At 39.8% G+C, this 24,749-nt stretch overlaps 1 long non-coding RNA gene across 1 annotated transcript in view; it reads right to left on the reverse strand.

The window, feature by feature from the left end:
- Positions 1-211: 211 nt before the first annotated feature.
- The window catches only part of LOC129531950 (uncharacterized), a 218,669-nt gene continuing 194,131 nt past the window's right edge, over positions 212-24,749 (reverse strand). The window contains exons 8-10 of the long non-coding RNA XR_010129697.1: positions 13,219-13,311; positions 2,537-2,791; positions 212-2,133 (exon numbers count right to left, since the gene is read on the reverse strand). This is a non-coding gene — a long non-coding RNA (uncharacterized lncRNA). The remainder of the gene's footprint in view (positions 2,134-2,536; positions 2,792-13,218; positions 13,312-24,749) is intronic.

The following is a 24,749-nucleotide window of genomic DNA, read 5'->3' on the forward strand; positions in this document are numbered from 1 at the left end:
GCACTTTACTTAAACTGTGTCTACATGACATGGTAGAGTGGGAATTTGGTGACTAGTTAAATCGCATCAGCTTAGACATCCATTTGGGTAACTCAAGCAGTAGGCAAACAGGGCAGATGTTTGAAAGAATTATCCAGACCATTAATTAAAGTACAGGTTTCAAAGAAGGGGACGTGGAAATTAGAGAGATCAGTGAAGATGGTTTTAAGACTTTTCTTCCGCATTTTTCAGTTTAATAATGATTATCACAGAAACATAAACATCAGGAAAAGATTTCGATAAAGTTTAACACATAAAATAGAAAATTCCACGAGGAATTTTCTGCAGTGGAGGATTCGTATCATAGGAACATTGAAGGCAGATGCAAACCCCACCTGTGCCACTGTGAACATTAGGCCTATTCCTCAACTTCCTCCTATTATGGATGGCTTCCTACTAAGATGGAATTCAAATAACGCATCGTTCAAACATCCCTGCTTTATGTTCTACAGAAAAAGCCTATTTATTTGTTGCAAATTTTCTTGCAACTTGTGCTCAAATAGTAGTGTCATTAAAAATGGCTGATGGGGGGGGGGGGCGCTGCTTTCTCAGATATTTCATCCTAAAGTATCAAAGCAAAGTTGTTTTTCAAACTCTTTATTTGTCCATATTGTTATTTTCTCTTACATGTGCTACTTCAAAACAAGTACCAATCTGATGATGACAGTCCCTTGCTGAAAATGCTTCAGTGGCTCTCCATGGCCCTTAAAGCCAAGTACAAAGTCTACAAGCAGAAAAGTGATCTGCAAAGCCCTTCAGGATCTGACCCCAGGTCACTTGTCTAGTCAAGGGATGGCTATTTTTTGTTGTTTTGCTTTTCAGTCCCTCAAATATTCAAAGCTTTCTTTTGCCTCTGAGCATTTGTTCCTACTGTTTCTTCTGCTTCTGTATCTCTTCATCTTGGTCCGATTAGCCCTTACTCATATCCTTCCAGTTTCAGTCTAAATGTCACTCGTTCCAGAAACCACTACTGACCCCCCCAAGTCTATGTCGTGCACCCTTTCTTCTTGGCATCTGACACTTGGCGAAACTTCCCCGTTTTGCAGCTTTTACCCACTTTGCCATAGCTGCCTGTTTACTCGTGTGTATTCTTTCAAATACTCTGATTTTTCCTGAGGGTAGGCAGTGACTCTTCTTTAATATTGTATTCTCAATGCCCGGTGGACAATGTTGGTACTAGACAGTGTTTTGAACAAATGAATAAATGCAGGAGAGAAGAAATGAATTCTCAGTGATATTTCTGTAAGATAAGCAACTGCTAATATTTATATTACACATTTCAAATAATCTTTTCAAAAACAAGTATAACTCATCTATGGTAATGGAAATCAAAATAGTGGTTACCTTTGGAGGTACTGATGAGGAAAAGGCACAAGGGAATTTTCAGGGGAGCAGAAAATTATCCGCATCTTACTCTGGGTGTTGGTTTCATGGGCATGTGCAGACATAAAAATTCAATGAGCTGCGTACCTACAATTTGTACCCTTTATTGCATACGTTAACATAAAATAAGTAAAAAAGAAAAAAAGTTATAACTACCTTTATCTCACTCTGATACTAAAGATACATTTTACCATTTGTTAGCTCAAAGAAATCTGAGATCTGGTTTTAAAAGCAAACTTGTAGTTCTGTTTAAGATTGCTACAATTTAATAAAATTATCTAAAACCTCCAAGCACTTAGAGTGGGCCCATGCAGGGCCTTTTCTTCTACCTTTATAGCCCAGAGAAATTCCAAACCAGAAAAGGGGCTGGGTTTGATCTTGTCTGAGCATCTTGTGGGGATCAGTTTCCTTTCAGGCCCTCCAATAATGTGAAATTCCCTCTCTCCTGTTTTTAACCCCATAAGCACCAAGCGAACTGCACTTCCAAAGCTTGCCTGAAATGAGTTTTAGCAAACCCATGAACCCTGTTGATCAATAGTCACCCTAAACTGAACCCACTTCCAGTAGTGACCAAAGAATTCTTCTGACCAACAATGGAATTCCCCCATTCTCAGACTGACTTCTTCGAGGAGACTTCAATGAAGTAAGCAGAATTCTTGTGCAGTGAAGCCATCATTCCAGCAGATCAGCATTTAGAATCGCTTCAAGAACCTATTCCATATTTCAAGAGAGATGGAGTTAGCTTTCCTCTTATAAAATGAATTTCTTGTGTATGCTTGCTTATAGAATTCTTGAGTTACCTTTATTTATAGTTATTTTTACTCCTCATACAACTGTGGAATGATATTGGGGCTCCAGTGATGAGGACATGCAGGGGTTACCGGGCCCCAGGACAGGAAGCATTCTGGCAGTGGCTCTGTCCTCAGAATGATACTGTGCTGCAGCGGCTTGGGTCCCAGGGACTAAGGAGGGACCCAGTGGCCTCTCTGGAGTAATGTAGTCGCAGAGACTCCAGGCAGCTCCCGCACTGGCCTCAACACTGCGAGGCTCTCCTACAGCTAGGCTTGCAGGCATTTGTGGTGGGAATGTTGCCTGCAGGGCATCTCCTGCTTACCTTTCCTACTCAAGGCGGGGCACCCTTGGCTGTGAGCTGATCCTGACCGGCTGCTTTGCTTTCCTCTTTGTGCTGCCATCCCGAGTTTCTGCACCTCAGAGGGTCTTTGTAACGTTTTTGCTGAGCTTCAGTGCTCTCCTTTAGACATTTTATTTGGCATGTGATTGTCTACTTGTTATTTTGGTCTTTCTTTGTGGAGGAGGCAAATGCTGGGCAGCTATAGCAAGCTTTCTGGATGACCAAGATTCTTCTAACCTTTGAAAAACCAAGACATGTCAGAATAATGCAAGTTATCTGTTTTTATAAACATACCACCCACCCACACACACACACACACACACACACACGACAGGGTCAGTACTAGACAATGTAGGTGTGTAAAAAATTACTCCAGGCTAGGTGTGGTGGCTGATACCTATAGTCCCAGCACTTTGAAAGGCCAAGGTGGGAAAATTGCTTGAGCCCAGGAGCTCACCACCAGCCTGGGTGATGTGGCAAGACCCCCATCTCTACAAAAAATTAAAAAATTAGCCAGATGTGTTGGCACATGCCTGTGGTCCCAACTGTTCGGGAGGCCAAAAAGGGAGAATCGCTTGAGCCCAGGAGGTTGAGACTGCAGTGAGCCGTACTCACACGCCTGCACTCCAGCCTGAGAGACAGAGCAAGATCCTATCTCAAAAAAGAAAAAAAAAAAAAGTTACTCCAAAACTTACCGACTTACAACAACAATATTTATGTTGTCCACCAATCTGCAATTTGGGCAGGGCTTAGCAGAGAAAGGGAATATAAGCATGCTTGTGAAAACATTTTAAATGCAATATTTATATAAAGTACGGTAATTATATTGCACTTTTGCGATAGTAATGATTTTCCCCTTTTTCTATCACCGCCTCCCCTCCTCCATTCAAGCACGTAGCCCAGTTCTGTGTTTATAATGGCAGGAGAAGAGCATTATGAGACTGGGCAGGAAACAGATGGCAGAGGAGTCACTAGCTTTTGTGTTTTCACCTGCGTGAATCCTTTCAAGAGCTCAGGCCAGATGCCTGGGATGCAAACATCACTGATTGAGGGATTTCCTCTGAGGAAAAACATCAAGAATCCCGCCTCCAAGTGTCAGTCAGGTCTCTTGAGGAAATTCTAAATCTCACTAGGTATTTCAACAGAGTGGGTTTAATTTTGGAAACTGGCTCTCTAGGTGTTGGAGGGCTAAAAGAGCAAAAGTAGGCTTTGAGGGAATAATCTGGAGGAAATAACAGGCAGCTTCCAACTGGATGGCTCATGGGGAGGGATAGCAATGGGGAGAAAGTGGGGCTTAGCAGACCCTAGAAGCTCCAGCAGAGGACCTCGTGGAGGTAGTGCTCCTGCTGCCTCCCCAGCCGTTGATGGCTCTTCTCTTCTGAGGGACCCTGATGTAGCAGGTGCTAGTGTCAGAGGCGTTTGAATCAGAACAACTCCATCTTGAGTAGGGGCTGGGTAAAATGGGGCTGAGACCTACTGGGCTGCATTCCCTGACAGTTCGAGCCCTGCTCCGCAGGGAGGCGGCTGAGGCCTGGAGAGAATTCGAGAGCAGCGTGGGCGGGCCGGCAGTGCTGGGGGACCCACCGCACCTTCCGCAGCTGCTGGCCTGGGTGCTAAGCCCCTCACTGCCCGGGGCCGGCGGCGACGGCTGACTGCTCAGAGTGCGGGGCCTGACAAGCCCACGCCCACCCGGAACTTGCGCTGGCCAGCGAGCGCAGCAGGCAGTCCCGGTTCCTGCCCGTGCCTCTCCCTCCTCACCTCCCCGCAAGCAGAGGGAGCTGGCTCCGGCCTCAGCCAGCCCAGAGAGGGGCTCCCACAGTGCAGTGGTGGGCTGAAGCGCTCCTCAAGCACAGCCAGAGTGGACGCCGAGGCCCATGAGGCGCCAAGAGTAAGTGAGGGCTGCTAGCACGTTGTCACCTCTCATTGGGACTGCTGGAAAACACTGAGGCAGAAGTCCGAAGGCACTGCTGCTGGTGGAACAAATTGGCAGTCTTGGGCAACACTGACAGGACTGGCAGTAATCGGGAAGGAAGCCACTTTTCCCTTCCTTCTGCCTTCCATCCTCTTCTGCTGCATCCAGCTGCAGAATTAGCAGAAAATCAGCCAGCAAAGGAGCCTGGAAAATTGTTTCCAGAATCTCAGTCCCAGAATCGCAGAGCATGGCACAGAAAGGGTGGATGTGGAGCAGAAAGGTAATAGGTAGATAACTTGCATGTTCATGTACTTGGAAAAAAAAAGGTACCACTGGATTTAGGACAGAAGAAATTGGGAGTTCCTCAATAAGAGAGCTATAGTTTGCTTGGTCCTGTGACCTTGTTTCCTAGGCAGAGGCTTAGGAACTAAAGAAAAAAATGCAAACAGGAAGAAGAAACTTTGCAGATACATTTGTAAATGATTGTTCAAGGATGGAGTACACTCCTTCCTGTGCCTTGGTCCTCCATTACCCCAGCCCCTGTCAATTTAGACAAACCTCCAGAAAGAAGGAAGTTGTCTGACATTGACCAAGATTAAATTTCAGTTCCCAGGCAAAGTGAGGTCTTAAAATAGAAACTAATCTATATGGGGCATGGTGGCTCATGCCTGTAATCCCAGCACTTTCGGAGGCCAAGGAGGGAGGATCACTTGAGACCACGAGTTTGAGACCAGTCTGAGGAACATAATGAGACCCTGTCCCTACAAAAATAAAAATTAAAAAATTGGCCTGGCATGGTAGCATGGACCTGTAGTCCTAGCTACACAGGAGGCCGGGACAAGGGGATTGTTTAAACCCAGAAGTTTGAGGCTGCAGTGAGCTGTGATCATGCCACTGTGCTCTAGCCTGGGTGACAGAGGAAGACCCTGTCTCTAAAAAAGGGGGGAAGAAAAAGAAGAAAGAAAGAAATCAGCTTGAGCCTTAAAAAATGAAGGAAATTAATATTTCAAGTATGTCTGAATTTGTGAACCGATAGTTATACCGTTTGCAGTATATTTTTTAATCGTATAAAAAAATATACAGACACAGGGAAAATGCTGGGAGGACAACACAAAATGCTTGCAATTATTATTTCTAGAGGCTAAAATTATGGCTGATTCTTTTTTTCTTTATACCTTTCATTATTTCCCTAATTATCTACAATAAATGTATCATTTTTACAATAACAATTATTTTCAAGAGCCTGTTAATGTAAATGTTATACGGTGATTTGCTATTATATCAATGTCTCAAAAACATATCTGAATTGGCCTGATAAAAAGCCTAAATTTCCCTTTTTAATTCTCTTATTTTTTAAGGAAGATTAGAAGCCAGCAAGTCCTGTGAATTTCATTTCTCATTGCATTCTCCTAAACCTCATGCACCTTCTGATTAAAAGGAAGGGTGTAGTCTTCATCTTGAATTTCATTTTGACAAAAAAAATTAGTTTCAATCATTTTTCTTTATAAATATTTGTAAACTCTTTCCTCTGCACATTGGTGCCAGAGTCTGGCTCTATTACGGTCATCCACAATTGATCTTGAAAATATGGCAGAAATGGTATGCTGGAAGCCTTGGAGAATATGTTTTAAAAGTTCAGACCAAGTTCTGTTTTAGTCAGTAAAACAGGGGACATGGGACAAGATCTGGGAGATAAAGATGATTAGAGGAAAGAAACAGGAAAAAAACAGGAAGAGAAAAAACTGAAATCGTTTAACTTTGCAAGAGGCTTGACTTCCAGGACAAACAAGGACTTGGGAATTTCAAATTTGCACCTGCCTTTAGGCATTATGCGTTGAAATCCATTGTCAATACCCTGTTATTAGTCCAAGAGATTTCTACAGATAGCAAGATGCCTGGAATTCCAAAAGGAAGAAGTTACATTCAAAGAAGCATTTTATTGGCATCTGTAAACAGGCCAACACCTGTTAGAAGAAAGTCAAAACACAGATGAAAAAGAACCAATGCAAACATTCCAGACAGACATCAATATTGCCCACTCCATAAGATATTCCTCGTGTTGGACTGCACTTTCCACACTCTGATGTTTAGGATTGGCCATGACTTGGTTCATGAAGTGTGAATGGAACAAGTCTGTGTCCCTTCCCACTTCTGAGAAGAAGATCATGATCTTCCCAGGTCTGGGAAGAGACTCCCCAGGTCTCTCTTGAGCCAGTATTGGTATCAGCCTGGATTCTTCGAGCATGATGAACAAAACAGCCCTGCTGAATCTTGATTGACATATAACAGGAGCAAAAAATCATCTTTGTGGTTTAAGTCACCAAGACTTTGGGGTTGTCTGTTATTGCAGCATAACCTAGTCCACCCAATTGTTACAGGAAGAAGGTCCCGATCCAGACCCCGAGAGAGGGTTCTTGGATCTCGTGCAAGGAAGAATTCAGGACAAATCCATAGAGTAAAGTGAAAGCAAGTTTATTAAGAAAGTAGAAGAATAAAAGAATAACCCTTGAGGGTTGCTGGTTGCCCATTTTTGTGATTATTTTGTGATGATATGCTAAACAGGGGGTGGATTATTAGTGCCTCCCCTTTTTAGACCATATAGAGTAAGTAACTTCCTGACAATGCCAGGGCATCTGTCAACTGTGATGGCGCTGGTGGGAGTATAGCAGTGAGGATGACCAGAGGTCACTGTCCTCACCATCTTGGCTTTGGTGGGTTTTGGCCAGCTTCTTTACTGCAAGCTGTTTTATCAGCAAGGTCTTTATGACCTGTATCTTGTGCTGACCTTCTAGCTCATTCTGTGGCTTACAATGCCTTCACCTTCTGGGAATGCAGCTCAGTAGGTTTCAGCCATATTTCACCCAGCCCCTATTCAAGATGGAAGTGCCCTGGTTCACATGCCTCTGACACAATGTTACCATATCCATCCTCACCAAAGCATTTTAAAGGACCTATGTATTTGCAAGTGTTCTCCATTGAGGGAGAAAGAATGGATGCACATAATCATTTCAGTGATTTAGGGCAGGGATTTAGACATTTTGATAACTTTCTTGATTTAAAATGTGTAACATTTTATTTTGCTTCCTTCTATTACAGACATGCTGTGCTATGCTTTTCTGAGAAATACTTTTTAATTTTATATTCTTATTCCCCCTTCCTCCCAGTTATTTCTTAAAATCTTTTTCATGAATGCTTAATGTTCATTCCCATGAATATAACTGATAAATTTATCTTTTTAAACATTATCTTTTAAAATTTAAGTGCCTGTGTCTATGTAATCTAAGCAATTTTTTAATTTTTATGTTTAGATACTTTATCTGGCAACCACACAATAAATAGAAGACTCTACTTTTCTTTAATAAATTCCACAAGGAGCAGAACTAGTAAGAGGAAATTAGTGTTTGAAAAATCAGTATGGCTGTGAAAAGAAAGCTCTCTAAGAATAGGACTATTGTGGCTATGAATTAATGAAAAAATATTCCACTATTTTCTTTAAGTCTATCTTTCTTCAAGATCTTGTAAAGCATTCTTCCAGGCTGCTAATAATTGGCTTTTTTCAAACTTGATATTCAGGCTTAAAAAAAAATCCTTTTTTCCAGGTGCTCCCATCAGTAGGGTAAATTTAAGAATTATTTTTACTGGATGTGGATCTTCTTGAGAGAACTGGCAAACCAGGCAACTTTGAAGCTACAGTTTTTTCATTAGCTGGGAGCTGTAACCTGACCCCTCCACCCTGACCACATTTGACCTAAGTGAACACAGTCTGTCTCCGGTACATGGATAAGATTGGAGGGAAAAGATAGTCTGCAGGTCCCCAGCTGAGAGAAGGGGAAGGAGGGAAAGATAAGAACTGTGGTTTCAAATATCCTTAATGGGAATTCTCCACAGTCATTTTTCATCAGGGCTGCGTGCTGTCGAGCTTTGATTAGCGCCTCTTCTTCCCTGGGAATCCTTTTGTTTGGTCACTCTAGTGTTTGAACTTTGGCCAGGCCATTTTTTGTATTCTGCAGGTAACTGGGTCTGTTTTGATACAGCCCCTGGGGAGTGACTCATAGTCTGTAAAGGATAGACCACTATCTGATGTTTTGTTTTCCTCCTATGTCCATACCCTGAAAGGCAAGGGTGATTTTTTTTCTTTGCTGTTTTCCTGGCTGTTGTCTTGCTGGCTTGGAAAGTCTAAAACGCATTCAAGCCATGGCACCCAGCATTTTCATCAGTATTTTTATTGGTTTGTTTTGTTTCTTTTATTGGTTTCTTTTTTGGTTATGCATACTGAAAGTAAATCAACATATTAAAAAGCAAGAGAAAGAGATCAGAAAAGGAACAACATTTGTTAGTGGTTTCTGATTTATGAGTCTGAAGGACCTGTCACATTGAGCCTCGGCATGATATTAATTAGCTGCATGGCTGAAACGCCTTGTCAGTGTGGCACATTAAAGACGCACCTTGCAGCCGGGAAGGAGAGACTCTGAAGAGAGGGGAGGGGCGGCTGCAAACACAAACCACGCTGATCACTTTTGCCTGCATCTCCACACTGCTAACAAAAGGCAACTCACCGAGGCACACTTTCCGATTCTTGGTTTGTAAAAGCTGGTGAGAATATCAATGAAGCCCCACCTAATTTTTGCCTATTAATAATTCAGCTCCAGAAAGTGAAAAATATGAAAAACACGACCAGTTTTTCAGTCAATAAGAAAGGCCTTTTTTTTTTTTTTTAATTTGGAGTCCTATGCAAGTGGCCTTGTCATGGCAGGGCCTTGACCAGCTCACAGCCGGTGTTCCATTTACAGTAACAGGGCGTGGCAGGTTGCGCAATAGGGCTGAACAGTGCAGTGCTCAGAAGAAGCCCCGACTGTCACGGTGTGCGCGGAGTCTTGCAGTCTCTACAGGGGCCAAGAGCTGAGTCCATTTTCAGCCCCTCCACTTCTTCAGTGACATAGTCATCCTCTCCGTTAAGGGACACTGGTGGAAACACGTGCTAAAGCTAAAGAAGCTAAACAAATGCTGGGTGTTATCAGGAAGGCTACTGAAAACATAGCAGAGAAGCCAGCTTACTCTTGATCCAAACCTCACTAGGCATGTTTGGTGCCATTCTGGGTGCCACATCTTAGGAAGAAGGCACAGAGCTGGGCAAGAATTCTTTCAGGTGGATCTCATGTGGGCCACAGATTGGTCTATTAATTACAGTTGTAACCACCCAACTTCCCCATGTTCCAGTCCCCAGTTGTCCACTGACCACAAAGACTCCTCACGACTGCCTCTCCAAGGAGTCTACCAAGAAAGCACCAGCATCGCTGGGTTGGTCTCTAGGTAGGCAGTCTTCAGGATGCTAGAGAGTTCTTCAACATGGAAGAACTGTGGCCTCCACCCAATCCTGTCTCCCACCTTGTCACTTGAGCCTCACAGGAACAGTGCCCACAGCCTTTGGAAGTCCTGCCTGTGTTTCTGACCTCCACCCTGCCCTACATTTACAAAGTATCTCGTTAAAGTGGTGCATCAGCTTTTGGTCCCCAATATCCTAATTGCCAAGGTGCCAACTCTGTATAAGATGCCATAAAGAGATCAGTTGCTGTCCCCTCCTCTTCACCCTCCACTTCTCTCCTCTGAGACTGTGCCTCCAAACTAACTCCTCCCTCCTTCAGATACAAATGAACCTGGCCCAGGGACATCAGTGATCCCAGAAGGGCCATACAAAGCCACAATGAAGCCTTAGCTTGGCAAGCTGAAATGTCCCATGACTCAACAAATCCTTACCAAATCTCTAGGAAGCATGAGTAGGGAAAATCCACCTTAGAAACAGAATCAGAGGTTGCAGTAATTTTTAGGTAGTCAGAAAGGCAGACAGAGATGCTGAAAGGTAGAGAGAGCCCTTCAGTTGTCTGTTCAGTCCAGTCCAGTGTGGTCTCTGCTGAACCACAAGCCCCTAAGTATAAGTAAGACACATTCCTTAAAAAAAAAAAAAATCAAGCATGAAGAACGTCTACTACATCCATGGGACCAAGAGTAGGACATGCATTTTCTTGCTTCACCAGAGCTCGTGGAGACCCAGAGAGGAACTTAATTTAATAATTCAAAGGAGATATAACTTTTGCTGCCCCTTCTTCCAGACATCTGATAAGCCAAGATTCATTTTTATGTTCAGCTATGTGAGACCAAAGCAACTTCTCATGGTTGCCATGGGATACCTTCTAAATATGTGGCCTGATGTGATTTCCCCAAATTGTTATGCAGTGAAAATATTATAGTTTCTAAGTATACAGATTTTTTTCAATTACATATCTAGATAAATGTGATATTTTCCTTTTGGGTTGTATTATATTAGACTTGGCTATGTTTCAGTAGATTTCAGTAACAGAATTAAAGACTTTCTAGCTACAGGGCATCAATAACTTAGAGACCAGTTAATCTGGGTTGACGATTTGAATGATGCCAACTTATTTTTAACAGAGGAAATTTGTTTTGCAACAGAAAACATAAGAAATTTTCCCTGCCTGGAAGATACTCGTACATACCAGGTGTGCTCATCATACTTTGTATAACCCTTGACCAGTGAACTTTTATATAGTGACTATTTGTTCAGTTGTCCTTCTTCTCTACTAAACATGGGCTCCTGGAGGGCATGGAGTGTGTTGTTTGTCTCTATCCCTAATGTCTAGCACAGTGACTGATGCATTGGAGGTATTCCATAAATGGTGGTTAATGAATTGTACTGAAATGGTGTTTAATGAATTTTACTTGGACAAAGAGGCCTTGGAAGAAAGATAGTGATAGCGTCAAGGAATAAAATTTGTTTTGAATATAAGTCTTTGCCCCACCCACAATTTTTGGCTCTAGGGAGAGAATAACAAAGATTTAACTGGAAATTCATTTCCCCACAAATATATAGAAACCCAGAAAATAGACTTAGGATTTAGAGCAGCAAGGCAATATCCTAGTAATCTACTGAAGCAGTTTGGCTGTTCTGCCACCCTGAAGGTAATTGTATTTGCGGTTGAGAAGGGATGCCACATCACATTATGTTGATTTGTATATCCATCACTGCCTGTGCTTTCCTCTGCCACCCCCTTGCATGATACAGTGTCATTCCAGTGATAGAGACTATTGTGACATTGCTAATATGAGGGAAAAATTAATTTTTTAAAATAAGGGATTTAGCAATGCCTGTGAAATGTTGTACATAGATACTTTTAAAAAATTACTCATTTCTCATTTCTCTTTTACATGCTGGGATGTTTCCTTCAAGCCCTCCTTCATCTAAAGATGATGTAAATTTCCTGGCACATAAATCCTTCTTTCTTACCTTCCTTTTCATCGTTAAATACTCTTTCCTTTCTGAAGGGAAGCACAGTTCCCCAAAGCCCATTGGTTTGCAGCAGCTGCAATAGAAAAAGCCTGTGTGGAGTTCAAGTTTTTTTGTTTGTTTGTTTTTTGTTTTCAGAAGGAGGGAGAAGGGAAGTTCTACCCAAACAGTAATGGCCAGGTAGGAGACTCATACCTATTCTCCATCAGCTCTCTCTGAATCTGCCTGGGTACTACCTGGGCCTTGTCTTCAGGGCTGCAGTTGCCATAACTTCATAGGTTTTTGCAAATTCAGCTCCCAGAAGATGTTGCCTCCTTATTGTTTGCCTGTGATTATGGCCTACAGCTGTAACCACGATTTCCAGCTGACTTGACAGCAGTTCAGCCTAATTGCAGGCAAAAGGACTCAGCATAATGTAGGTAGGGACCACGTAATGTGCTCTATACAATCACACAGCCCTGGGCTCCAATCCCGGCTATAGCTCTGTGACTCTGAACAGGTTACTTACTCTCTGAGCCCTTTAGTATACGTGTCTGTAATATCGGAATAAAAATATAGACTTCACTATATTGTCATGGAATTAAGTAAGGTGAGGTATGTAAAGGGTGTGGGAAAGAGGAGGCCCTATAAACAGTACAAATTCATTCCACTTTTGATTAGCTTCCTCTCTCTCCCAGTAGTAACAGAGGCTGCAAGATACAGAGGAAAATGGAAGACGCATCTTTGTTAGGATGCCCTGTTCACTCTTTCTGTCCCACCTCTTTTATATTCTCTTGCTATGGGAGGGCTGAAGGCCTCAGGATGAATGAGGGAAAATGAAGATGAAAACATGTTCTTAAGCGAAAGCTTTTAAGAGAAGCAACAATACTTTCCTTGAATTCAAATTTTAAAAATCATAAATAGCCTTCGTATATTCTTTTTTTCTTTTCTTTTTTTTTGAGATGCAGTCTTGCTCTGTCACCCAGGCTGGAGTGCAGTGTTGCGATCTCGGCTCACTGCAACCTCCGCCTCCTAGGTTCAACTGATCCTCCTGCCTCAGCCTCCCGAGTAGCTGGGATTACAGGTGCCTGCCACCATGCCGGGCTAATTTTTTTGTACTTTTAGTAGAGACGGGGTTTTACCATATTGGCCAGGCTCATCTCGAACTCCTGACCTCATGATCTGCCTGCCTCGGCCTCCCAAGTGCTGGGATTACAGGTGTGAGCCACCGCACCTGGCCAGCCTTTGTATATTTGTATCACTTATATTTGAATACTGTCCAAACAAACTTCCCAGATAAAAGTTCTAAGTTTAAGCTTTGGAAATGTGTTGCTGTGGCCACTTATACTCAAAGAAAAGAGAGGATGAGGGAGGGGGAAGGAAGGAAAGTACTCTGGATCCAAAAGTTCAGGGTAGTTTTACAACACTTTGACAACACTTACTTGCCTGGTCACAGCATTTGCTTTCTCTTACCAGCAATTTCTTCAAGTTCATGGCATTGCACATGGAGTGGCAGGACTTATGGAGCAGTTTTGATGCGATATGATACTCTGCCTTAAAACAACTCTAGAGAAAGACACAGGAGACACAAATGAAGTGAATAGACATGCCCTTTAATTAGCATATATTCAAAGACCTGTCATGATGGGGCGATATACTAGGACCTTCAGTTTAACATTACTTAAGTGGGTAAAATGTGCAGAGGAAATTTCTTTGGCCCCAGAGTCTATCTGTCATATACATTTGCTAGGTCCAGCTGTATTTCCTAAATGCTGAACATATTGTTCTGGCTGTTTATATTCTTGGCATCCAGCACTGCTGTGCATTCCCAAGCGCCAGAGAGCACGGAGCGCAGAAGTAGCTTTCCCTAAAAGGCCTGTAAAGCCATGACTAGTTTATTCTCTCAAGGATCCAAGGTACTTGTTAAAGCACAAGATCTGTTGCAACTGACATGGCTCTGAATTAAATGTGTCACAACACATTCTTAGGGAGACAGAGTTCCTTTGACTAACAGCCTCTATGTTTGTCAAAACTACTGTAAGCCAAAGGTTAGCAGCAGCATCTGGCAGCACAAAACCAAGTCTACAAAGCTAAAGTAAGCACTAGGCCAGTGAGTCCAATGCCTGCTACAGCTTACTCTCTCCACTGTTCGGTCTGGGTATGAATTTACAGACTACACTGGGTGCATAAAAACAGAGTGGAAACCTGGGTGATTCTTTTACTCCCAGAGAGAGATGCCCAACTCTGTTTTGGAACAGGCAATGTGGTGGAATTTTCAAAAACATTTGTTTTCATTGATTATATATTTTAAATGAAAAAAATGACATTTTTAGGTAGCTCAGTTTAAGATATTCAAAATCTCATAGAGGCAGAAACATTAAAAAGGGCTGGGGGAAGGATAGCATTAGGAGAAATACCTAATGTAAATGACAAGTTAATGGGTACAGCAAACCAACATGGCACATGTATACCTATGTAATAAACCTGCACGTTGTGCACATGTACCCCAGAGCTTAAAGTATAATAAAAAAAAATAAATTAAAAATTTAAACAAAAAAGTAAGTCTAAGATCAAATGGCACAGGAATGCAGTGGAGGAACTTAACCCAGGCTGAGACAGGAGGGAAGGCAATGGTGGCACCATGGGGCTGCTACCAGTTTCCCCGGAACCTCAGATAACTCTGCAATCTGAATAACTGGACATACAGCATCCAGCTTGCCTCATTACACACCTTCACTTTGAGCCACTGGGGGATGGGCAGATTGGTACACAGGTTTTCTAGAGAAGGCCTAAATTAAGGTTTAGAGTGCAAACTGAAACAAATGGGGAGGTGTCACTCTTATAAAGGTTAGAATCCAGCTTTCACTTGAGGCCGAATACTTCTGATGTCTCAGCTTTATGTGTGTTTAACACAGTAGGTATCAAAGCATCTGATATTTCAAAATGCACTTGTGGCCTACTTCTGACTCTGACCTAAAGAGGGAATGAAATAATTTATAAGCATGGCAGATCAAGGAAAAAGAGAATTTGTCCTAGCAAAAGTCTTTAAAAGGTGATACCTTTGGATACGGAAGTTTCACTTAAAGAATTTTATTTCAAGTGAATACTTAAGAGAATATTTAGTTACAAGTATATCCATCACTGTTTTGTTTTCTTCTTGAAAGAAAGGAAAAACAGGAAGCCATCTAAATATTTGTCCAACAGTAACACATTGTATGGTACAGTCCTATAATAGAATAATTTACAGTCCTTAAAAAGTGATTTTATAGAATAATATGAAAAAATGGAATGACATTGTTCAGAAAAAAAAAGCAAATTGAGAGTCATGCTATGAAAGACACTACAAAGAGGGTAAAATGACAAAATATTTGCAAATCATATATTGGATAAAGAACTTCTATCCAAAATACAAAAAAATGTCAAAAAAACTCCATAAGAAACTAAAACCCAATTTTAAAATGAGCAAAACATCTGAACAGATACATCACAAAAAAAATACTGATGGAAAATAAACATATGAAAAGATGCTTAACATCACTTGTGACTAGTGAAATGCAAATTAATACAACAATGAGATGCCAGTACACATCTATTCGAATAGCCAAAATCCAAAGCACTGATAATACAAATTGCTGGCAAGGAAGCTAAGCAACAGGAACTCTCATTCATTTCTGATGGGAATGCAAAATGATATAGCCACTTTAGAAGACAGCTTAGCAGTAAAGCAAAACATAGTCTTACCATATGATCCAACAATCAGGCTCTCAATTATTTACCCAATTGATGTGAAAATATATGTCCATGTGCACAATATGTGCATGCACACGAAAAATCCACATGCAAAAATATTTGTAGCAGCTTTATTTATAATTGCCTAGAAGCAACTAATATGTCCTTTAATAGGTGAATGGATCAATAAATTGTGACACATACATATAATGGAATAATATTTAGCAATAAAAAGGAATGAGCTATCAAGCCATGCAAAAATATGGGTAAATCTTAAATGCATATTTCAAAGTGAAATAAGCCAATCTGAAAAGTTTGGATAGCGTATGATCCAATTTTTATGACATTCTGGGTAAAAACAAAACAAACAAACAAAAACTACAGAGACGTCAAACAGATCCATGGTTGCCAGGGGTTTAGAAGAGAGATGGTCGAATAGGTGAAGCATGGGAAGCTATTTTTTGGGTGGTGAAACTCTTCGGTATGATATTGCAATGGTAAATACTTAACACTGCATTTCTCAACATTTATAGAACTTTACAGCACAAAGAGTGAAACTTAAAGCGTGTGAATTTTCAAAAGTCATTTAAGAGACCAGGGGATCCCGGGTTGGAATGCAGACTATGACAAAGGAATTTCCGTTAGAAATATATAAAATGACCTCACTGAAGAGAGTGGGGGTAAAAGTGCCAAACTAAATAACTTTTTGGAATGAGTGGAAAGTAAAACTGTACATAAGCACTGTACTCTAATTGGTAAAATTATTGCCCATGAGAATAGGGGTTAACAATTCTGAAACCACCATATGTGCATCCTAGAATTGAACAATTAAGTAAATAAATGGCAGATGGTGGAAACTAGGTTTCTCACTATTGGAGTAGGAGTTTACAGAGAAGCAAGAAAATAAGTCTAGAATGATTCATGTACTGGATTAGAGCTGGAGATATCAGCATGAACTCATATTTAGTTTAATATAGATACAAATGAATAGGAAGAAATAATTATAGACATGTTTGCATACACCAGTTAGTGTACACCACATACATGTTTTCTTGCTCTGTTAGCTGAGAGAGCCTCAAAGCAACAAATTCAAGTACCAATGAGCCCACTCAGTGCCCAGATATTGATTTCTAATACCATTCTCCAATAAAAGAATCCAGAGCTCCTTGGAGAAATGGCTGATTTCAGGTCAGGCAGGGAGAATATAAGTCTGAAGCATCTTGTAAGTGCCAGAAAGTAAAACTTGCTCAAGAAAACCCACAACAATGGGGCATGTCAAAGGGACACAGCAGCCAACTGAAGAGCTCCCAATGGCCAAACCTGGAACAATTTGAGCAATAACAGTGTTGGATTATAACCCATAATAATGAATAAATATGAGTTAATATTGTTACAAATAAGTGATTGAATATATGAGTGAGAGAGAATAAAAAATATATAAATTATCTGTAAAGAAGAATTCCAAATAATTTATGTAGATACTGCCCCACTTTAAGGAGTAGAACATAACTTCCCATTTCTTAACAGTGGGCTCTACACAGTGACTTCCTTCCAAAAAGCACAGTATGAAAAGTGTAACTTCATTGTGGAGAGAACTGACAAGCTACCTCAGCCAGATGATCGAGGTTGACATGTACAGTAATAAGTCATGCTGATGGTATGTATCCTTGATATGTTGGGATGATAATGGCATTTCTGGGGTTCTCCCCAATATTCATAACCCCAGCATAATCATGAGAAAAAAACAAACATCTCAAATGAGGGACATTCTACAAAACAACTAACCATTATTATTCAAAATTGTCAAAGTCATCAAGAACAAGGAAGTGTGAGAAACTGTTATAATCTAAACAGCCTAAAGACACAATAATTAAATGTAATGTGGTATCCTGGATGGGATTCTCGAACAGAAAAGGAATATAGGGTAAAAAGTAAAGAAATATGAATAAAGAAAGCATTGACTTAAGTTAGTAATAATGTATACTGTAACAATGTGGTCTATATGGGAAGTCTCCACTATCTTTACAACTTAAAAAATTTAAGCTTTAAGTATAAATCTTAAACTAATATAAAATAGAAAGTTAATTAAACAAAGAGCATGTTCTATAATTTTTCTGAATTTGTAGATAGATAGATATTTAGATAGATAGATACACATATGGCCACGTAGAAAAAAGAAAAAAGCTATATCAAAATATTAACAGTGGCTATTGGTGGTGGTGTGATTAGAAAGTATTATTTCCTTATTTTGTTCATCTGTATGTATGATTTCATAATACAAAAACAAAAATAAATTGTGAGTCTTTATTTGGACCAGAATAGTTCCCTAAGTACAAAAATAAGAATCATATCTAGTATTTAAAATTTCTAAAAATATTTAACAGGCATGCAGTATGGAATAATTCTGTCGGGGAAAAATATAAAAATTACTTTTTAATTTAAAACTCTTCTCCCAGTATGCTCTTTGATAGTGCCTAAGGATAAATGTAAAGAAGAATAGTTATTTCTTAAACTAAGAATTTGACAAAACATAGCCAAGAAAGAGTCTCAAATTAATCTTCCAGAGGAATTCCAATTCCCTCTTTTAATTCATTCACTTTCCTGATTCTAATTTCTTATGTAATTTAAGATGTTTTAAAACCTCTAGAGAGGCTGGTCTGAGGCTCCAAGGAGGTGCTCTCAGATGACCCTTGAATTCCGTTCTAAGCACACCTCCTAGAGCAGACTCTCGCCTTGTAGATTAGAAGATGATGGTTGTGCACAACGTCAGAATGCTGGTAATGTCATGAACACCTTCTCCAGTGAGAAGCAATTAGCTATTTTCAACAAAAATGTATTCTGTAATTCCCATGATGCCTTTGCTTACTCTTTTCAAAATTATTCAGTCATTCTGTGCTTGAATTTATTTGAGATAGGCCATATATATAAAAAATTATATATATAATATATAATATATAATGTTATATATTTATATATAAAATATAAATATATTATATAAAATTATATATTATATATATAATTTTTAAAACAGTTAAACATGCACTGTTTTATTTCAGTGAATGGAAGATTTTGTTTTAACTTTTATTTTAGGTTCTGGAGTATATGACCAGGTTTGTTATATAGGTAAATTGCACGTCTTGGGGGTTTGGTGTACAGATTATTTCATCACCCAGGTAATAAGCATAGTACATAATAGGTAGTTTTTGGATCCTCTCCCTCCTCCCACCCTCCACCCTCGAATAAGCCTTGGTCTCTGTTGTTCCCTTCTTTGTGTCCATGTGTACTCAGTGTTTAGCTCCCATTTATAAGTGAGAACATACAGTATTTGGTTTTCTGTTTCTGCATTAGTTTGCTTAGAATTATGACCTCCAGCTCCTCACATGTTGCTGCAAAGAATATAATCTTGTTCTTTTTTATGGCTGTGTAGTATTCTGTGGAGTATATGTATTAGGTTGGTGCAAAAGTAAATGCAGTTTTTGCTATTACTGTCAAATGGCAACAATCACAATTACTTTTGCACCAACCTTTATCACATTTTATTTATCCAGTCTATTGTTGATGGGCATTTAGGTTGATTCCATGACTTTGCTATTGTGAAAAGTGCTGTGATGAACATAAGCATGCATGTGTCTTTATGGTAGAATAATTTCTATTCATTTGGGTATATACCCAATAATAGGATTGCTGCATCAAATAATACTTCTGTTATTAGTTCTTTGAGAAATTGCTACACTGCTTTCTACAATGGCTGAACTAATTTACATTCTCACCAGCAGTGTATAAGTATTCCCTTTTCTCTGCAACCTTGCCAGCATCTGTTATCTTTTGACTTTTTAATAATGGCCATTTTGACTGGTATGAGATGGTATCTCATTGTGGTTTTGATTGCCTTTCTCTAAAGATCATTGATATTAAGGCATTTTTTCATATGCTTTTTGTCCACATGTATGTTTTCTTTTGAAAAGTGTTTGTTCATATCCTTTGCCCACTTTTTAATGGGGTTTTTTGTTTTTTGCTAGTTAAGTTCCTTATAGATACTGGATATTAGACCTTTGTCAGATGCAGTTTGCAAATATTTTCTCCCATTCTATACGTTCTCTGTTTACTCTGCTGATGGTTTATTTCGCTGTGCAGGAGCTCTTAGTTTAATTACATCCCACTTATCACTTTTTGTTTTTGTTGCAATTGCTTTTGGCGTCTTTGTCATGAAATCTTTGTCAGGGCCTATGTCCTGAATGGTATATCCTAGGTTATCTTCCAGGGTTTTATAGTTTTAGGTTTTACATTTAAGTCTTTAATCCACTTCGAATTGATTATTGTATATGGTGTAAGGGAGGGATCCAGTTTCCATCTTCGGCATATGGCTAGCCAGTTATCACAACACCATTGATTGAATAGGTAGTCCTTTCCCCATTGCTTGTTTGCGTCAACTTTGTCAAATATCAGTTGGTTGTAGGTGTGTGGCTTTATTTCTGGGTTTTCTATTCTGTTTCATTGGTCTATGTGTCTATTTTTCTACCAGTACTATGCTGTTTTGATTACTATAGCTCTGTAGTATAGTTTAAAGTTGGGTAACTGATGCCTCCAGCTTTGTTCTTTTTGCTTAGAATTGTCTTGTCTTGACTATTCAAGCTCTTTTTGGTTCTCTATATGAATTTTAAAATAGTTTTTTTCTAATTCTGTGAAGAATGTCACTGATAGTTTGATAGGAATATCATTGAATCTGTAAATTGCTTTGGGCAGCATGGGCATTTTAACATTATTGATTCTTCCTATCCATGGACATGGAATGTTTTTCCATGTTTGTGTCATTTCTGATTTCTTGGAACGGTATTTTATAATTCTCATTGTAGACATTTTTCACTTCCCTGCTTAGCTGTATTCTTAGGTATTTTATTCTTTTTGTGACTATTGTGAATAGGATAGTATTCTTGATTTGGCTGTCAGCTTGATATTGTTTGTGTATAGAAATGCTACTGATTTTTTTACATTGATTTTGTATTCTGAAATTTTGCTGAAGTTTTTTTTTATCAGATCTAGGAGCTTTGGGGAAGAGACTATGAAGTTTTCTAGGTATAGAATCATACTATATGCAAACAGAGATAGTTTGTCTTCCTCTCTTCTTGTTTGGATGTGTTTTATTTCTTTCTCTTGATGGATTGCTTTGTCTAGGACTTACAGTACTATGTTGAATAGGAGTGGTGACAGTGAGCATCCTTGTCTTGTTCTGGTTCTCAAGGAGAATGTTTCCAGCATTTGCCCATTCATACTAGGCCAACATCACAGGCCCAGTATGATGTTGCCTGTGAGTTTGTCATAGATGGCTCTTATTATTTTGAAATAAGATGCCTTCAATGCCTAGTTTGTTGAGGGTTTTTAACATGAAGTGATGTTAAATTTTGTTGAAAGTCTTTTCTGAATCATGGTCATGATCATATGGTTTTTGTTTTTAGTTCTGTTTATGCGGTGAATCATATTTATTGATTTGCATATGTTGAACCAAGCTTGCATCACAGGGATAAAGCCTACTTGATCACGGTGGGTTAGCTTTTTGATGTGTTGCTGGATTCAACTTGTTAGTATTTTGTTGAGGACTTTTGCATCTATGTTCATCAAGGATATTGGCCTGAAGTTTTTTGTTGTTGTTGTCTCTACCAGGTTTGGTATCATGATGTTGCTGGCCTCATAGTTGGAGAGGAGTCACTCCTCTTCTATTATTTGGAAAAGTTTTAGTAGGAGTGGTACCAACTCTTCTTTACACATCTGGTAGAATTCAGCTGTGAATCCCTTTGCTCCTGGGTTTTTTCTGGTTGGTAAGATTTTGATTACTGATTCAACTTCAGAAATTGTGATTGATCTGTTCAGTGATTCAATTTCTTCCTGGGTTAGTCTTGGGAGGTTGTATGTTTCCAGGAATTTTTCAGTTTCTTCTAGGTTTTCTAGTTTGTGTGCACAGAGGCGTTTGTAGTAGTCTCTGAGGGTTTTTCGTATTCCTGTGGGGTTAGTGGGAAAGTGCTCTTTGTCTTTCTAATTGTGTTTATTTGGATTATCTCCCTTTTCTTCTTTATTAGTCTAGCTAGTGGTCTATCAGTCCTATTTATTCTTTCAAAAAACCCATTTTTGGACTCCTTGATCTTTTATATGTTTTGTGTGTGTGTCCCAGTTTCCTTCAGTTCAGCTGCAATTTTTGTTATTTCTCATCTTCTGCTGGCTTTGGGGTTGTTTTGCTTTTGTTTCTCTAGTTCTTCTGGAGATGACGTTAGGTTGTTAATTTGAGATCTTTCTAACTTTTCTACATGGGTGTTTAGCACTATAAATTTCCCTCTTAACACTGCTTTAGCTGTGTCCCAGAGATTCTGGTATGTTGTATCCTTGTTCTCATTAGTTTCAAAGAGTTTCTTGATTTCTGTCTTAATTTCATTGTTTACCCAAATGTCATTCAGGACCAGGTTGTTTAATTTCCATGTAATTGGATGATTTTGAATAATTTTCTTAGTATTGATTTCTATTTTTATTGTGCTGTGGTCCAAGAATGTGTTTGATATGATTACAGTTTTTCTGAATTTGCTGAGAATTGTTTTATGCCTGATTGTGTGGTCAATTTTAGAATATGTGATATGTGCAGATGAGAATGTATATTCTGTAGTTTTTGAGTGGAGAGTTCTGTAGATGTCCGATGTCCGTTAGGCCCATTTTGTCAAATGTAGAGTTCAGGTCCCAAATATCTTTGTTAGTTTTCTGCTTCAGTGATCTGTCTAAGACGATCAGTGGGGTGTTGTCTTCTCCCACATTATTGTGTGGTTGTCTAAGTCTTTTTGCAGATCTCTAAGAACTTGCTTTATGAATCTGGATGCTTCTGTGTTGGGTGTACATGTATTTAAGATAGTTAGATCTTCTTGTTGAATTGAACCCTTATCATTATGTAATGCCCTTCTTTGTCTTTTTTTATTGTTGTTGGTTTAAAGTCTGTTTTGTCTGAAATTAGAATAGCAATCCTTACTTTTTTCTGTTTTCTGTTTGCTTGGTGGATTTTTCTCCATCCCTTTACTTTGAGCCTATGTGTGTCATTGCATGTGAGATGGGTCTCTTGTAGACAGCATATAGTTGGGTCTTGTTTCTTTATCCAACTTGCCACTCTGTGCCTTTTAATTGTGACATTTAACCCATTTACATTCAAGGTTAATATTGATATGTGCAGGTTTGGTGCTGTCATTGTGTAGTTAGATGCTTATTATGCAGACCTGACTAGGTGGTTGTTTTATAGTGTCAATGGTCTATGTACTTCAGTGTGTTTTTGTGGTGTCTGGTAACACTCTTGTCTTTCCATATTTAGCACGCCCTCAAGGACCTATTGTAAGACAGGCCTGTTAGTAACAAATTTCCTTAGCATTTGTTTTTCTGGAAAGGATCTTATTTCTTTTCCATTTATGAAGATTAGTTTGGCTAAAAATGAAATTCTTGGTGAAAATTTATGTTCTTTAAGAATGCCAAAAATAGGCCCCCAATCTCTTCTGGCTTGTAGGGTTTCTGCTGAAAGGTCTGCTGTTAGCCTGGTGGGGCTCGCTTTGTAGGTGACCTGCCCCTTTCTTTCTAGCTGTCTTTAACATTTTTACTTTTATTTTGACCATGGATAATCTGATATCTGTGTTTTGAGGATTGTCATCTTGTATATTACCTCACAAGGGTTCTCTGCATTTCCTGGATTTGAATGTTGGCCTCTCTAGCAAGATTGGGTAAATTCTTGTGAATGATATCTTCAAATATGTTTTCCAAGTTGCTTCCTTTCTCTCCCTCTCTTTCAAGGAGGCTTATAAGTCTTAAATTTGGTCTCTTTACATACACCCATATTTCTAAGAGGTTTTGTTCATTCTTCTTTTTTGATTTTTCTCTATTTTTGTCTGCTTGAGTTATTTCAGAGAATTTGTCTTCAGCTCTGAGATTCTTTCTTCAGCTTGGTTGATTCTGCTGTTAATATTTGTGATTTTATTACAAAATTCTGGAAGTGAGTTTTTCAGCTCTATCACTTCAGATTGGTTCTTCTTTAAAATGGCCATTTCATCTTTTATCTCCTGTATCATTTTATTGTATTCCTTAGATTCCTTGCATTGGGTTTCAATTTTCTTCCGAATGTAAACGATCTTCATTCCTATCCATATTTTGAATTCTGTTTCAAATGTTTCAGCCATTTCAGCCAGATTAAGAGCCATTGCTGGGGTTGTTTGTTTCTAAGGAGATAAGACACTCTGGCTTTTTGAGTTGCCAGAGTTATTGAGCTGGTTCTTTCACATATGTGTGAGCTGATGTTCCTTCAATCTTTGAAGTTTCTGTCCTGTTGTTTTTTTGTTTGTTTGCTTTGTGTGTTTTGTTTTGCTTTTATCTTCTTTGATGCCTTTGGGGGTTTGATTATGGTATAAGGTGGGTTCAAGTGACTGGATTTGGTTCTAGTCTGCTCCTGGATCTTGGAGGAGCCCCTCCAATTATTGTCTTCATGCCCGCATTTCTTTTGTTGGGTGTTCTGGTCCATGGGGCTCCCTCAGGCAGGGGTCACAATTGACAGACAGGTTGTATCCTTGCCAGGCTGGCCCTAATTTGTGTCTGAGTGCTTCCTGCGGGAAATGTGAGGTTGCACCTGCCTGCAGAGTTCAAGTAGAAGCAGGACTGCTGGACTAAAAGCTCTGCTGGGTGTGGGCAGTCTGGCTATGAGAGACAGGAGTCAGTGAAGTTTCCTGCCTTGCTGTCTGCTTGTTTCTGGGACAACAGGAGGCTGCACCCCTTGGCAAATTCAGGCATAAGTAAAACTGCTGGGCTGGAAGCTCTAGCAGATGTACCTTGCCTGCTTATGAGAGGTGGAATTGAGTGGAGTCTCCCATCCTGCCATCCAGGTATTACTTGGAACAGCAGAAGTCTGTATCCACCAGCTAAGTTCAGACAGATGTAAGACTGCTGAACTGGAAGCTCTAGGAGGCATTGCCCACCTGGTTACCAGTGGAGGGGGTGGGTGGAGTTGCCAGCCCTGCCATCTGGGTGCTTTCTGGGACAACAGGTGACTGCAGCTGCTGGCCAAGTTCAGGCCATAGCAGGACCACTGAGTCAGAAGCTGGCACTGAGCCCCATCTGGTGAAGGAGGTGGAGCAATTTTATTGCTCCCAGGTGCCACAAATATATGGCCTCTACTGGGGCTGTGATACCAGTGCTGGTCTGCTCCAGGGCCCAAGGCTTGTAGAGGTCTCCTTGAACTCTTGAGTTGCACATGCAACTCTCTGCCTTAGCCTAGA

This window comes from Gorilla gorilla, chromosome 11 (assembly GCF_029281585.2).
Source record: "Gorilla gorilla gorilla isolate KB3781 chromosome 11, NHGRI_mGorGor1-v2.1_pri, whole genome shotgun sequence".
NCBI classification, from domain to species: Eukaryota; Metazoa; Chordata; class Mammalia; order Primates; family Hominidae; genus Gorilla; species Gorilla gorilla.